The sequence below is a fragment of the Trachurus japonicus genome, unplaced genomic scaffold (assembly GCF_045865225.1).
Source record: "Trachurus japonicus isolate A0001 unplaced genomic scaffold, Traja_1.0 AP030181.1".
Classification (NCBI taxonomy): domain Eukaryota; kingdom Metazoa; phylum Chordata; class Actinopteri; order Carangiformes; family Carangidae; genus Trachurus; species Trachurus japonicus.
Window position 1 is genome coordinate 16,694 of NW_028220314.1, and position 16,693 is coordinate 33,386.

The following is a 16,693-nucleotide window of genomic DNA, read 5'->3' on the forward strand; positions in this document are numbered from 1 at the left end:
GTTCAATATGTTTACAGGTGTGACCAGTACGTTCACAGTTAGACTCGTCATCAAACCTGATAATGCAGCAGTTAAGTTAACATCTCACATCAGCAAGGTCAGACCAAACTTAATCACGTTATGTTCCTCCTATAGTGTTCCTGTCACACTTTGTCTATAGTTAACATTAATCACTGCTGTAGGTTACATCATACACATGCCTTTTAATAACCATATTTTTGTATTAAGAGTATTTGCTAATATATTTCATGTCCACTGTGTGCCACCAGTGAAAGACTACTGTTTGTTCATTGTCATTATCTGTCAAACTGCTGATTTATGAAGGCAAATAAATAATTAATGTTTATCCCTAAAAATGGGTTTGGGGTTCTTTTATCAAGATGGTCACCAAAAACTTCAGGGACAAACAGCCCCACCTAGAATATTTTTCACCAGCCGCCACTGCCTGTAACTCAGAGAAGGGACGGTGGACTCTGAGAATTCTTCCAGCCCTTAGTCAACATGAGGGTGAGTAGATAATGAGCGAAATATCATTCTAGGGTGAACTATCCCTTTAACAGTTTTACTTTCTGCACATGTACACGCAGACAGAGAGACCGTCAGACTCACACACACACACACACACAGGTTTTCAGCTCAAATTCATCAGGCTCTCAATTATTTTATACTTTTGATGTAAACATCTCCAACAATTTATATTTTTCTCATGAATTTAAGTTCAGACGTTTAGTCTTTCCAACTCTATTAATAGTAGTACAATTACAGGTGGAGCCTGGGACATAGGATGCAGCTTTTAACATGTGTCCTATCTATCTATCTATCTATCTATCTATCTATCTATCTATCTATCTATCTATCTATCTATCTATCTATCTATCTATCTATCTATCTATCTATCTACCCTCCCTATTTTTTAACCCCTCTGTCTCCTTTCTTTCTTTCTTTCTTTCTTTCTTTCTTTCTTTCTTTCTTTCTTCTACTCCTTCATTTGTATTTTACGTAACTTTTTATATCCTTCCCTCTCTATCCATCCATCCATCCATCCATCTACCTCTTTCTATCTATCATCCCCCTCTCTTTTTCTTCTTTCTTTCTTTCTTTCTTTCTTTCTTTCTTTCTTTCACTCCATTTCTGTCTTTTTACTTCTTTGTTTGTTTGATTGTTTCTTTCTTTCTTTCTATTCCTTTTCTCTTCCTTTGTTTTTACTCCATTTCTTTCTTTCTTTCTTTCTTTCTTTCTTTCTTTCTTTCTTTCTTTCTTTCTTTCTTTCACTCCATTTCTGTCTTTTTACTTCTTTGTTTGTTTGATTCTTTCTTTCTTTCTACTCCTTTTCTCTTCCTTTGTTTTTACTCCATTTCTTTCTCTCTTTCTTTCTTTCTTTCTTTCTTTCTTTCTTTCTTTCTTTCTTTCTTTCTTTCTTTCTTTCTTTCTTTCTGTCCTTTTCTTTTTTCTCTCTTGTTTCAATCTTTCTTTCTTTCAACAATTTCTTCAGCTCATTCAGCATTGCTTCCAGCATTCACACCATTTCCATTCTTGGAAATGTTTTTTCTAGTTATTCTTCGTCCTCTTCCGGACGATTTTCGATTCGCTACTAGTCCTGCAACTTCGATTCACTACTAATATAGACTCACTACTAATATGTCCTGCAACTCTTCGAGTTGCAGGACATATTATATATCAAAACGTGCGTCTTGATCGGGATCGGTGTGCTATTACTTTTCTCAACAGTGTACGAATTTTTCGCGACGTATGTCGCGAAAAACGACGCAAAATTTTGCATGTAAGTCAATGGGACGGGCGAAAAAAAAAGAGCGAAAAAGACCAATCATTGGAGTTTAACAAACGTCTACTGCTCAGGCATACTTTCACCTAGAGACTCCATTTAAACTTTAAACAGTAGACACAAGTCTTGTGTATTGTCGTATTACTCCACGTTTTGATAGGTCATATAGTTTTTGATCAATCCCTGATCAATGACCATGATCATTTTTGGAGAAATTATGAGTTTATAATGGGTGTGTATTGCATGGAATGTTCGTGTCAGAGTGCGTGACATCATCGGTTAGAGTGGGAGAGAGTGAAGAAACATTCTGTATTTTTTCTGGATAAACTGTCAGCACGGCCACAATTTTCACTCTACACACATAATTTTTTCAGAATTTGTAAGACAAACTTGTTATCTCTCATGTCATGTGCTCAAAATATCAGAGAGACTTACAGAATTGACAGAATCAGCCTCTGAGTGCGGCCACGTCTGTCTCTGCTCCTCATTGAGTCCAATACAAATATTTTCTGAGAGAAGCAGAACGGCCTGATGTTTTAAAACTGCCAGCGTCGCCAAAATATTTACTGTAGAAACACCAAATCGTACCGAAATTTTCAGTAAGTCCTTAGAGCAACGTTGATCTGTGTTTTGTTCTGATAGGAGTTACCGTTTTGTCATGCTAAGCCTAATTGTGAGACCGGTGCAGAGGCAGAAAATGGCTCTTTTTCTCCACGTTTCTGTCTGTCTCAGCCTGCGGGGGCCCCTATCGCCGTGGTAACCTCTTTGATCCTCAGGCCAGAGCTCGTTAACTTCATAAACAATCCACCTGGCGCTCGTTTAAATGTTTATAAACACAGACACAGCTAAATCAGACTGACACAGGATGCAGCTACTAACTAACTATGTGTCAAGTCAGTCACACACACACACACACAGACTCTAGAGCCAGCTTCATGTGATTACAGTCACACACCTACACACACACACACACACACACACACACACACACACACACAGGTAACCTAATGTGGTTACAGCTCCTCCATATCAGTGCTTATAGAAAGATGATCATGTGTCTGTCTGATCAGCTCTGTCTTGACCTTAAGATCGTGGGTTTGATTCCCATGTTGACAGAGATGGCAAAATCGGCAGTAGCCCCGCGGCCCATTCAAAATTTCCCGAGAGGAAATTTTCTAGTTAGTGTGAATGCAAAAGGCATTCACACTATTGTTATTCACTCAATTTTTATTCTCTTTTTTTATTATTAGTGTGACTGCTGAAGCAGTCACACTATTGTTCTTCTGTTTGGCCATTTTCTTCCGCCTTTTTACGGTCTTCTTCTAGTCCTTCATACTTTGTGCTATTTCAACAATTCATATATCAAAACGTGCAGCTTTTTTTGAACTTTATCGGCATTACTTTTCTCTTTTTAACTATTTATACTTTTTCAAATATTTAACTTTTTCACAAAAAATCTCACATTCATCAGAGTCTCAACCTCTCTTCTTCACAACTCCACTGTAGTGTAGGGGTTAGGGTGGATGTTTGCCAACCCTAAGGTCACTGGTTCGAATCCAAGGGAAGAACTCTTGTTATGTTATGTTGAATTCTGCTCTCCTCCACCGCCTTCAATTGGTTACAGGTGTTTGTTATCTCCTTGATTACTCATACCAGTTTGCAGCACATCATCACATTACAATGAATGACAACAGTTTTGAAAGCAGTGTGCTCTCTGTAGCCGAGTGGCAGAGTAAAGGTTTAGTGATCATATGGTCATGGGTTCGATTCCTGCCTCAGTCTTTTCACTTCATTGCTTGACTTTTGATTCCAATTATTCAGCTGTCATTGGACAGTCTTTGATTCCTCATAGTATAAAGCTCATTGTAACTCAGGTTCTCTGTGGCCATATGGTTAGTGCTCAGCCTGAAATTCACAGACATTTTCATTCTAAGTCATTCAAGCTTGACTCTCAAGCTTTCTTGATGTTGACAGTGTGCAGATCATTAACAGACAACAGTCTCTGCAACTGTGTGTGCACTGTGGCCTAGAGGCAGAGTGGAAGTCTAATGACCATGAGGATGTGGGTTCGATTCTGACCTTGGTCAAACATTTGTATGGTGATCACAGCTTGCACTATTTGCTAATTCTGCAACAGCGTTCAGTTGCTGTCAGCAGTCACAACCATTTCCATTCTTGGAAATGCTTTTTCTAGTTAGTGTGACTGCTGAAGCAGTCACACTATTGTTCTTCTGTTTGGCCATTTTCTTCCGCCTTTTTACGGTCTTCTTCTAGTCCTTCATACTTTGTGCTATTTCAACAATTCATATATCAAAACGTGCAGCTTTTTTTGAACTTTATCGGCATTACTTTTCTCTTTTTAACTCTTTATACTTTTTAAAATATTTAACTTTTTCTGATTTTTTTCAGCTTTATAATGTGTGTGTGTTGCGTCTAACGAGCAGAGCCAGAGTGGTGTCAGAGTGGAGAGAGGCAAAAAAACATTCTAGAGTTTTTCTGGCTAAACTGTCAGCACGGCCACAAATTAAACTCTAGACAAATTATTTTCTCCAGTTTTGTAGCCACACTTGTCTTCTGGCTAAAATTCTGGTCAAAAATGCAAAGAGACTTAGATAATAATTTAAAATATTTTTTAAATGCAGCCAGGGAGCTCTCTGCTCTCATACAGCTCAATGCATTTTTTCACAGCAGCAGGAGAAGGAGCTCAACTTTGTAACTTGCTGTTAAGTGCTTTTTAAATCATTTTAATTCACCAAAAAATAGTCACAGGTCACAAAAAAGTCCTCTTCTTACTTGGTGTGGCTAATTTATACTAATTTCTTTTTATTTTAAGCATCATTGAAAAATCTCACATTCATCAAAGTCTCAACCTCTCTTACTCACAACTCTGTCTGTAGTCCAGTTGGTAAGGTGTTCGCTTGCCAACCCCAAGGTCACTAGTTCGAATCCAGGCTGAGCAGTCTTGTTATGTTATGTTGAATTCTGCTCCCCTCCATCACCCTCAATTGGTTACAGGTGGTCGTTAAGAGACGCATTAATTGCTAGTGCCACCATTTGCAGCACATCATCAAATTACAATGGCAACATGCTTAAGTCTGTGCTCTCTGTGGCGAAGTGGCAGAGTAAAGGTTTACTGATCATGAGGTCATGGGTTCGATTCCTGCCTCATTCATGTAGTACTTTCTGCTAGAGACTTCATTCAAATTCTGATTTGTAGACAAACTTCTAATGGCTCATTTATGATGCTTTTATAAAGACCCACTCCCGTGAAAATCGTGTTTTTTGAGCTTTTCACATGTTCCTGTGGCATTTTTCTTGTGTTAGAGCACATATCAGCAGAAAAGGAAGTGCAAAATTGCATTTCTGAGTTTTTCTGCCTTCAAACTGCTGTGAACCAATGGCAGACTCAAACTGGCAGTTTCAGGGAGACTGGAGCTGACGTGTCACAGCTCCAGGGGAGGGCACTAGTGCTACAAGCTGCCACCCCGTTCTTCATCTGGCTCAGAGGTGAAAGGCTTGGCAGCTCAGTGTAGCTGTCAAGGTATAATAGGTATAGCTCACCTGGTAGAGCAGCTATCACTGTGAGCAAGGACTATGCTCCAGTCTGTGATCGAATCCCAGTGTAGAGTTTTACACTAAATGCGCTGAATCTGTAATTATACAATGTCCAGCTGTCAGCAACCGGGGGGCAAAGTCAAAGTCTTCTGACCATGAGATTGTGGGTTCAATTCCTACCTTGGTCAACCATTTGTATGGTCATCACTGCTTGCACTATTTTTACAAAAGTGTCCTCTACTTACTTGTTGTGGTTAATTTCTGCACTTTCCTTACTTTTTTTTTAAAGCAGAAGCCAGTGATCCTCTTATAAAAGGTTTTCTTTGCCCCTCATATACTGTCTCTGTCTGTAGCTTAGTGGTTAGCTTGCTGGCCTGAAGACCTGAAGGTTGCTGGTTCAAATCTTGCCTCAACAACAATTATAGTGAATTATTTTCCCAGTCGTCCTCTGTTGACTTCTGATAACTTGCTTCATGTTGAAACTGCTGCTCTCAGCCTGAAATTCACAGAAATTTTCATTCTAAGTCATTCAAGCTTGACTCTCAAGCTTTCTTGATGTTGACAGTGCAGATCATTAACAGACAACAGTCTCTGCAACTGTGTGTGCACTGTGGCCTAGAGGCAGAGTGGAAGTCTACTGACCATGAGATTGTGGGTTCGATTCCGACTTGGTCAAACATTTGTATGGTGGTCACTGCTTGCACTATTTGCTAATTCTGCAACAGCGTTCAGCTGCTTTCAGCAGTCACACCATTTCCATTCTTGGAAATGCTTTTTCTAGTTAGTGTGAATGCTGGAAGCATTCACACTATTGTTATTCAAATCTTTATTAGTGTGACTGCTGAAGCAGTCACACTATTGTTCTTCTGTTTGGCCATTTTCTTCCGCCTTTTTACGGTCTTCTTCTAGTCCTTCATACTTTGTGCTATTTCAACAATTCATATATCAAAACGTGCAGCTTTTTTTGAACTTTATCGGCATTACTTTTCTCTTTTTAACTATTTATACTTTTTCAAATATTTAACTTTTTCTGATTTTTTTCAGCTTTATAATTTTTTCTTTACCCCTCACATACTGTCTCTGTCTGTAGCCTAGTGGTTAGCTTGCTGGTCTGGAGACCTAAAGGTTGCTGGTTCAAATCTTGCCTCAACAACAATTATAGTGAATTATTTTCCCAGTTGTCCTCTGTTGACTTCTGATAACTTGCTTCATGTTGAAACTGCTGCTCTCAGCCTGAAATTCACAGAAATTTTCATTCTAAGTCATTCAAGCTTGACTCTCAAGCTTTCTTGATGTTGACAGTGTGCAGATCATTAACAGACAACAGTCTCTGCAACTGTGTGTGCACTGTGGCCTAGAGGCAGAGTGGAAGTCTAATGACCATGAGGTTGTTGGTTCGATTCCGACCTCAGTCAAACATTTGTATGGTGATCACTGCTTGCACTATTTGCTAATTCTGCAACAGCGTTCAGTTGCTATCAGCAGTCACACCATTTCCATTCTTGGAAATGCTTTTTCTAGTTCTCTTTTATTTTTATTAGTGTGACTGCTGAAGCAGTCACACTATTGTTCTTCTGTTTGGCCATTTTCTTCCGCCTTTTTACGGTCTTCTTCTAGTCCTTCATACTTTGTGCTATTTCAACAATTCATATATCAAAACGTGCAGCTTTTTTTGAACTTTATCGGCATTACTTTTCTCCTTTTAACTATTTATACTTTTTAAAATATTTAACTTTTTCACAAAAAATCTCACATTCATCAAAGTCTCAACCTCTCCTCTTCACAACTCCACTGTAGTGTAGGGGTTAGGGTGGATGTTTGCCAACCCTAAGGTCACTGGTTCGAATCCAAGGGAAGAACTCTTGTTATGTTATGTTGAATTCTGCTCTCCTCCCCCGCCTTCAATTGGTTACAGGTGTTTGTTATCTCATTGATTACTCGTACCAGTTTGCAGCACATCATCACATTACAATGAATGACAACAGTTTTGAAAGCAGTGTGCTCTCTGTAGCCGAGTGGCAGAGTAAAGGTTTAGTGATCATATGGTCATGGGTTCGATTCCTGCCTCAGTCTTTTCACTTCATTGCTTGACTTTTGATTCCAATTATTCAGCTGTCATTGGACAGTCTTTGATTCCTCATAGTATAAAGCTCATTGTAACTCAGGTTCTCTGTGGCCATAGGTTAGTGCTCAGCCTGAAATTCACAGACATTTTCATTCTAAGTCATTCAAGCTTGACTCTCAAGCTTTCTTGATGTTGACAGTGTGCAGATCATTAACAGACAACAGTCTCTGTAACTGTGTGTGCACTGTGGCCTAGAGGCAGAGTGGAAGTCTAATGACCATGAGGATGTGGGTTCGATTCTGACCTTGGTCAAACATTTGTATGGTGATCACAGCTTGCACTATTTGCTAATTCTGCAACAGCGTACAGCTGCTGTCAGCAGTCACACCATTTCCATTCTTGGAAATGCTTTTTCTAGTTCTTACTACTTTCCGCCTTTCTACGGTTTTAAACTAGTCCTTCATACTTTGTGCGATTTCAACAATTCATATATCAAAACGTGCAGCTTTTTTTGAACTTTATCGGCATTACTTTTCTCTTTTTAACTATTTATACTTTTTAAAATATTTAACTTTTTCTGCAATTTTTTTCCCATAGGAATGCATTGAAAACATCTTCAAACTTTTAAAATCTTCTTACTACTTTGAACCTCTAAAACTTCAGCATACTTTCTCCCACAGACTCCATTTCACTTTTAAACTGTAGACAAACTTTTAATCTATTCACATATTACTCAGCTTATTGATATCTTCAACAGTTTTTAGGTATTTGGCTGTTTTAAAATCATTAAAATTTTCGACAAAATCCAGCTTTATAATGGTTGTGTATTGCGCTTAACGAGCAGGGCTTAGAGTGAGTGACATCATCGTTAGAGTGAGAGGGATCGAAAAAACATTCAGGATTTTTTCTGGATAAATTGCCAGCACGGCCACAAATTAAACTCTAGACACATGATTTCCTCACCGGTTTGTAGCCACACTTGTCGTGTCTCATTTAATGTGCTCAAAACAGCAGACAGACTTAGAGAATTGTCTCAGTGAGCCTAATTGTCCAGCTAGACCCGCTCCAGTGGCTCATCCACTTCAATATAAAAGTAGGAGCAGATTTTTTTAGAAAAACAGAAATGCCCCCCTTTTCTACCTTGCGACGGCAAGAAAAGTTTTTGCCCTACAAACATTTAATGCACATTGGCTCGCTCAGGAAGGTCTCCTTGCCCCAGTAGTCAGACCACATTCTGATAAGAGTTACGGTTCTCTTTTACTGGGCTGTTTTGGGAAGCTGCACAGAGCTCAAATCTCTCTGCTCTGCTCTGCTCTGTGTGCAGTTGGTCCAGCTGTAGTGGCCAGCTCGTTATCAAAGTCTATTAATAGAACAGGTCAGGTGCAGCCTGGCCGCTCGTTAAGATGTTTTTAAACACAGCCCCACACACACACATGATAAACCAGACTGACAGAGGATGTCCACGCACAAACACAGGCATCACACTCACACAGACAGACACACACAGACGCTCACACACAGTCACACATGCACACATACACAAACAGACAAACACACAAACACAACACTGTTCCACACAGTAAAACGTAAGCATGGTAGTCGCCATGGTAACTTCTGAGGGCAGGCTGCCACACAGGTGTAATCAATCAGATCATTAGGGAGAGAGGAGTTCTGTGGCGCTTATCAACAGTTTTACTTTCTGCACATGTACACACAGACAGAGAGACCGCCAGACTCACACACCCAGACACACACACACACACACACACACACAGGTTTTCAGCTCAAATTCATCAGGCTCTCAATTATTTTATACTTTTGATGTAAACATCTCCAACAATTTATATTTTTCTCATGAATTTAAGTTCAGACGTTTAGTCTTTCCAACTCTATTAATAGTAGTACAATTACAGGTGGAGCCTGGGACATAGGATGCAGCTTTTAACATGTGTCCTATCTATCTATCTATCTATCTATCTATCTATCTATCTATCTATCTATCTATCTATCTATCTATCTATCTATCTATCTATCTATACCCCTCCCTATTTTTTAACCCCTCTGTCTCCTTTTTTTCTTTTTTTTCTTTCTTTCTTTCTTTCTTTCTTTCTTTCTTTTTACTTCTTTCTTTCTTTCTTCTACTCCTTCATTTGTATTTTACGTAACTTTTTCTATCCTTCCCTCTCTATCCATCCATCCATCCATCCATCTACCTCTTTCTATCTATCATCCCCCTCTCTCTTTTTCTTCTTTCTTTCTTTCTTTCACTCCATTTCTGTCTTTTTACTTCTTTGTTTGTTTGATTGTTTCTTTCTTTCTTTCTATTCCTTTTCTCTTCCTTTGTTTTTACTCCATTTCTTTCTTTCTTTCTTTCTTTCTTTCTTTCTTTCTTTCTTTCTTTCTTTCTTTCTTTCTTTCTTTCACTCCATTTCTGTCTTTTTACCTCTTTGTTTGTTTGATTGTTTCTTTCTTTCTTTCTACTCCTTTTCTCTTCCTTTGTTTTTACTCCATTTCTTTCTTTCTTTCTTTTTTCTTTCTTTCTTTCACTCCATTTCTGTCTTTTTACCTCTTTGTTTGTTTGATTGTTTCTTTCTTTCTTTCTACTCCTTTTCTCTTCCTTTGTTTTTACTCCATTTCTTTCTTTCTTTTTTCTTTATTTCTTTCTTTCACTCCATTTCTGTCTTTTTTACTTCTTTGTTTGTTTGATTCTTTCTTTCTTTCTTTCTGTCCTTTTCTTTTTTCTCTCTTGTTTCAATCTTTCTTTCTTTCTTTCTTTCTTTCAACAATTTCTTCAGCTCATTCAGCATTGCTGGAAGCATTCACACCATTTCCATTCTTGGAAATGATTTTTCTAGTTAGTGTGAATGCTGGAAGCATTCACACTATTGTTATTCAAATCTTTATTCTCTTTTATTTTTATTCTTACTACTTTCCGCCTTTCTACGGTTTTAAACTAGTCCTTCATACTTTGTGCGATTTCAACAATTCATATATCAAAACGTGCAGCTTTTTTTGAACTTTATCGGCATTACTTTTCTCTTTTTAACTATTTATACTTTTTAAAATATTTAACTTTTTCTGCAATTTTTTTCCCATAGGAATGCATTGAAAACATCTTCAAACTTTTAAAATCTTCTTACTACTTTGAACCTCTAAAACTTCAGCATACTTTCTCCCACAGACTCCATTTCACTTTTAAACTGTAGACAAACTTTTAATCTATTCACATATTACTCAGCTTATTGATATCTTCAACAGTTTTTAGGTATTTGGCTGTTTTAAAATCATTAAAATTTTCGACAAAATCCAGCTTTATAATGGTTGTGTATTGCGCTTAACGAGCAGGGCTTAGAGTGAGTGACATCATCGTTAGAGTGAGAGGGATCGAAAAAACATTCAGGATTTTTTCTGGATAAATTGCCAGCACGGCCACAAATTAAACTCTAGACACATGATTTCCTCACCGGTTTGTAGCCACACTTGTCGTGTCTCATCTGATGTGCTCAAAACAGCAGACAGACTTACAGAATTGTCTCAGTGAGCCTAATTGTCCAGCTAGACCCGCTCCAGTGGCTCATCCACTTCAATATAAAAGTAGGAGCAGATTTTTTTAGAAAAACAGAAATGCCCCCCTTTTCTACCTTGCGACGGCAAGAAAAGTTTTTGCCCTACAAACATTTAATGCACATTGGCTCGCTCAGGAAGGTCTCCTTGCCCCAGTAGTCAGACCACATTCTGATAAGAGTTACGGTTCTCTTTTACTGGGCTGTTTTGGGAAGCTGCACAGAGCTCAAATCTCTCTGCTCTGCTCTGCTCTGTGTGCAGTTGGTCCAGCTGTAGGGGCCAGCTCGTTATCAAAGTCTATAAACAGTGCAGCTGCAGCCTGGCCGCTCGTTAAGATGTTTTTAAACACAGCCCCACACACACACATGATAAACCAGACTGACAGAGGATGTCCACGCACAAACACAGGCATCACACTCACACAGACAGACACACACAGACGCTCACACACAGTCACACATGCACACATACACAAACAGACAAACACACAAACACAACACTGTTCCACACAGTAAAACGTAAGCATGGTAGTCGCCATGGTAACTTCTGAGGGCAGGCTGCCACACAGGTGTAATCAATCAGATCATTAGGGAGAGAGGAGTTCTGTGGCGCTTATCAACAGTTTTACTTTCTGCACATTTACACGCAGACAGAGAGACCGTCAGACTCACACACCCAGACTCACACACCCAGACACACACACACAGGTTTTCAGCTCAAATTCATCAGGCTCTCAATTATTTTATACTTTTGATGTAAACATCTCCAACAATTTATATTTTTCTCATGAATTTAAGTTCAGACGTTTAGTCTTTCCAACTCTATTAATAGTAGTACAATTACAGGTGGAGCCTGGGACATAGGATGCAGCTTTTAACATGTGTCCTATCTATCTATCTATCTATCTATCTATCTATCTATCTATCTATCTATCTATCTATCTATACCCCTCCCTATTTTTTAACCCCTCTGTCTCCTTTTTTTCTTTCTTTCTTTCTTTCTTTCTTTCTTTCTTTCTTTCTTTCTTTCTTTCTTCCTTTCTTTCTTTCTTTCTTTCTTTCTTTCTTCTACTCCTTCATTTGTATTTTACGTAACTTTTTCTATCCTTCCCTCTCTATCCATCCATCCATCCATCCATCCATCTACCTCTTTCTATCATCCCCCTCTCTCTTTTTCTTCTTTCTTTCTTTCTTTCGCTCCATTTCTGTCTTTTTACTTCTTTGTTTGTTTGATTGTTTCTTTCTTTCTTTCTATTCCTTTTCTCTTCCTTTGTTTTTACTCCATTTCTTTCTTTCTTTCTTTCTTTCTTTCTTTCACTCCATTTCTGTCTTTTTACCTCTTTGTTTGTTTGATTCTTTCTTTCTACTCCTTTTCTCTTCCTTTGTTTTTACTCCATTTCTTTCTTTCTTTCTTTTTTCTTTCTTTCTTTCACTCCATTTCTGTCTTTTTACCTCTTTGTTTGTTTGATTGTTTCTTTCTTTCTTTCTACTCCTTTTCTCTTCCTTTGTTTTTACTCCATTTCTTTCTTTCTTTCTTTTTTCTTTATTTCTTTCTTTCTTTCTTTCTTTCACTCCATTTCTGTCTTTTTACTTCTTTGTTTGTTTGATTCTTTCTTTCTTTCTTTCTGTCCTTTTCTTTTTTCTCTCTTGTTTCAATCTTTCTTTCTTTCTTTCTTTCAACAATTTCTTCAGCTCATTCAGCATTGCTTCCAGCATTCACACCATTTCCATTCTTGGAAATGTTTTTTCTAGTTCTTACTACTTTCCTCCTTTTTACGGTCTTTAACTAGTCCTTCATACTTTGTGCAACTTCAACAATTCATATATCAAAACGTGCAGCTTTTTTTGAACTTTATCGGCATTACTTTTCTCTTTTTAACTATTTATATTTTTTAAAATATTTAACTTTTTCTGCAATTTTTTTCCCATAGGAATGCATTGAAAACATCTTCAAACTTTTAAAATCTTCTTACTACTTTGAACCTCTAAAACTTCAGCATACTTTCTCCCACAGACTCCATTTGACTTTTAAATTGTAGACAAACTTTTAATCTATTCACATATTACTCAGCTTATTGATATCTTCAACAGTTTTTAGGTATTTGGCTGTTTTAAAATCATTAAAATTTTCGACAAAATCCAACTTTATAATGGTTGTGTATTGCGCTTAACGAGCAGGGCTTAGAGTGAGTGACATCATCGTTAGAGTGAGAGGGATCGAAAAAACATTCAGGATTTTTTCTGGATATATTGCCAGCACGGCCACAAATTAAACTCTAGACACATGATTTCCTCACTGGTTTGTAGCCACACTTGTCGTGTCTCATTTAATGTGCTCAAAACAGCAGACAGACTTACAGAATTGTCTCAGTGAGCCTAATTGTCCAGCTAGACCCGCTCCAGTGGCTCATCCACTTCAATATAAAAGTAGGAGCTGATTTTTTTAGAAAAGCAGAAATGCCCCCCTTTTCTACCTTGCGATTCTGAGAAAAGTTTTTGCCCTACAAACATTTAATGCACATCAATGTGCTCAGGAAGGTCTCCTTGCCCAGTAGTCATGGCCACATTCTGATAAGAGTTACGGTTCTCTTTTTCTGGGCTGTTTTGGGAAGCTGCACAGAGCTCAAATCTCTCTGCTCTGCTCTGCTCTGTGTGCAGTTGGTCCAGCTGTAGCGGCCAGCTCGTTATCAAAGTCTATTTATAGAACAGGTCAGGTGCAGCCTGGCCGCTCGTTAAGATGTTTTTAAACACAGCCCCACACAGACACATGATAAACCAGACTGACAGAGGATGTCCACGCACAAACACAGGCATCACACTCACACAGACACACACAGACACTCACACACAGTCACACATGCACACATACACAAACAGACAAACACACAAACACAACACTGTTCCACACAGTAAAATGTAAGCAGTTAGTTGAGTCGCCATGGTAACTTCTGAGGGCAGGCTGCCACACAGGTGTAATCAATCAGATCATTAGGGAGAGAGGAGTTCTGTGGCGCTTAACAGTTTTACTTTCTGCACATGTACACGCAGGCAGAGAGACCGTCAGACTCACACACCCAGACACACACACAGGTTTTCAGCTCAAATTCATCAGCCTCTCAATTATTTACAGGTGGAGCCTGGGATATAGGATGCAGCTTTTAACATGTGTCAAATCTATCTATCTATCTATCTGTAGGTTCCTAATCAATGAAGCCATGAGCTTGACGCTCTCCTCCCTCGTAACATCCACTTCAAAGGCAAAAAAAACTCCACACGTTCTTTCGTTCCTTTTCATAGTTTACTCCAAAAATGAAGCAAGATACAATCCAGCATGATGAAAATAAAAAAGGCCAGAGCAAAATCTCTAGAAAAATGCTGAGTAAATGCAGAGGTAAAGGCAGAGGTAAAGGCAGAGAGGTAAAGGCAGAGGTAAAAAAAAAACTGTGTGGCTCCACTCCATGACGACTGACCTGACTGACTGCTTCACGTGAATCACGCACACACGTATCAATCCGCATTAAAGGTTACATGCGCAATTTTTAACCTCTAAACATCCACACATTTTTAAGTGAAATGAATTAAATAGTAACTTATTAATATTAACTGTTCACCTGTAAATAATGTAAATAACCTATTTTTATCATAATTAACAACAACCTCTTTTTAGATGTAAACTTAAATTATTATCCAAATACTAATCAACTAAAAATAGCATTTAGGCTCCTATAGGCTCCTATACTATCTATCTATCTATCTATCTATCTATCTATCTATCTATCTATCTATCTATCTATCTATCTATCTATCTATCTATCTATCTATCTATCTATCTATCTATCTATCTCTTCAAACCCTTTGTCTCTTTTTTCACTTTCTTTCCTTCTTTTACTCCTTCATTTGTATTTTACATAACTTATTTCTATATTTCCCTCTCCATCCATCCATCCATCCATCCATCTACTTCGTTCTATCTATCATCCCCCTCTCTCTTTTTCTTCTTTCTTTCTTTCTTTCTTTCTTTCTTTCTTTCTTTCTTTCTTTCTTTCTTTCTCCCTCCATCTTTCTGTCTTTCTTTGTTTCTTTCTATCTCCATCTTTCTTTGTTTCTTTCTCCCTCCATCTACCCTTTCCATTTTCTTTCTTTCCTTCTGTCCTTTTCTTTTTTCTCTCTTGTTCCAACCTTTTTCTTTCTTTCTTTCTTTCTTTCTTCTTTCTTTCTTTCTTTCTTTCTTTCTTTCTTTCTACTCCTTTTCTCTTTCTTTGTTTCTACCCCATTTCTTTCTTTCTTTCTTTCTTTCTTTCTTTCTTTCTTTTCTTTCTTTCTTCTTTCTTTCTCTTTCTTTCTTTCTTTCTTTCTTTCTTTCCTACCGCTCTCTGTATATATCTCTCTTTCATTTATCCACCCCAATTTCTTTACTTCTTTCTTACTACCCCTCTGTCTCTTTCATTCATTCTCTATTCTCTTTATCTTCTATTATTCTGTTTTTCTTACCTTTTTCTTTCTCTATCTACCCTTCTCTGTGTGTCTTTCTCTTTCTTTCTGTCCTTTTGTTCTTTCTTTCTTTCTTTCTCCATCTACCCTTCCGATTTTCTTTCTTTCCTTCTTTCCTTTTCTTTTTTCTCTCTTCTTTCTTTCTTTCTTTCTTTCTTTCTTTCTTTCTTTCTTTCTTTCTTTCTTTCTTTCTTTCTTTCTTTCTTCAGCTCATTTAGCATTGTTTCAACAATTTCTTTAGCATTCACACCATTTCCATTCTTGGAAATGCTTTTTCTAGTTAGTGTGAATGCTGGAAGCATTCACACTATTGTTATTCGGTTCGGCCATTTTCTGCCTTTCTTCGTCATGTAACTAGTCCTTCATACTTTGTGCTATTTCAACAATTCAAATATCAAAATGTTCAGCCTTTTCGGGACAGGTGTGCTATGTCTTTTCTCTTTTCAACTATTCATACTTTTTGCAATATTCAACTATTTCTGATTTTTTTTTCCCCATAGAGAATGCATTGGAACAGTCTTGAAACTCTTCAAATCTTCTTACTTCTTTCAGCCTTTAAAGCGTCCACATACTTTCAGCTAGAGACTTCATTCAAATTCTGAGCTGTAGACAAACTTCTAATGTATTCATCCTGTATTTACAACTTTTTCATAGCTTGTACCGTTTTTGAGATAAATCCTTTAAAAGCACATGAGGATTTCTGACAAATTTCACACTTTTCAATGAGTGTGTATGGGGTTGGGTCAGAGTGAGTGACATCATCGTTAGAGTGAGAGGGATCGAAAAAACATTCAGGATTTTTTCTGGATAAATTGCCAGCACGGCCACAAATTAAACTCTAGACACATGATTTCCTCACCGGTTTGTAGCCACACTTGTCGTGTCTCATTTGATGTGTTCAAAACAGCAGACAGACTTACAGAATTGTCTCTATGAGCCTAATTGTGCAGCTAGATCCGCTCCAGTGGCTCATCCACTTCAATAGAAAAGTAGGAGCTGATTTTTTTAGAAAAGCAGAAATGCCCCCCTTTTCTACCTTGCGACCCTGAGAAAAGTTTTTGCCCTACAAACATTTAATGCACATCAATGTGCTCAGGAAGGTCTGCTTGCCCAGATGGTCAGGAGGACCATATTCTGATAAGAGTTACGGTTCTCTTTTTCTGGGCTGTTTTGGGAAGCTGCTCAGAGCTCAAATCTCTCTGCTCTGCTCTGCTCTGTGTGCAGTTGGTCCAGCTG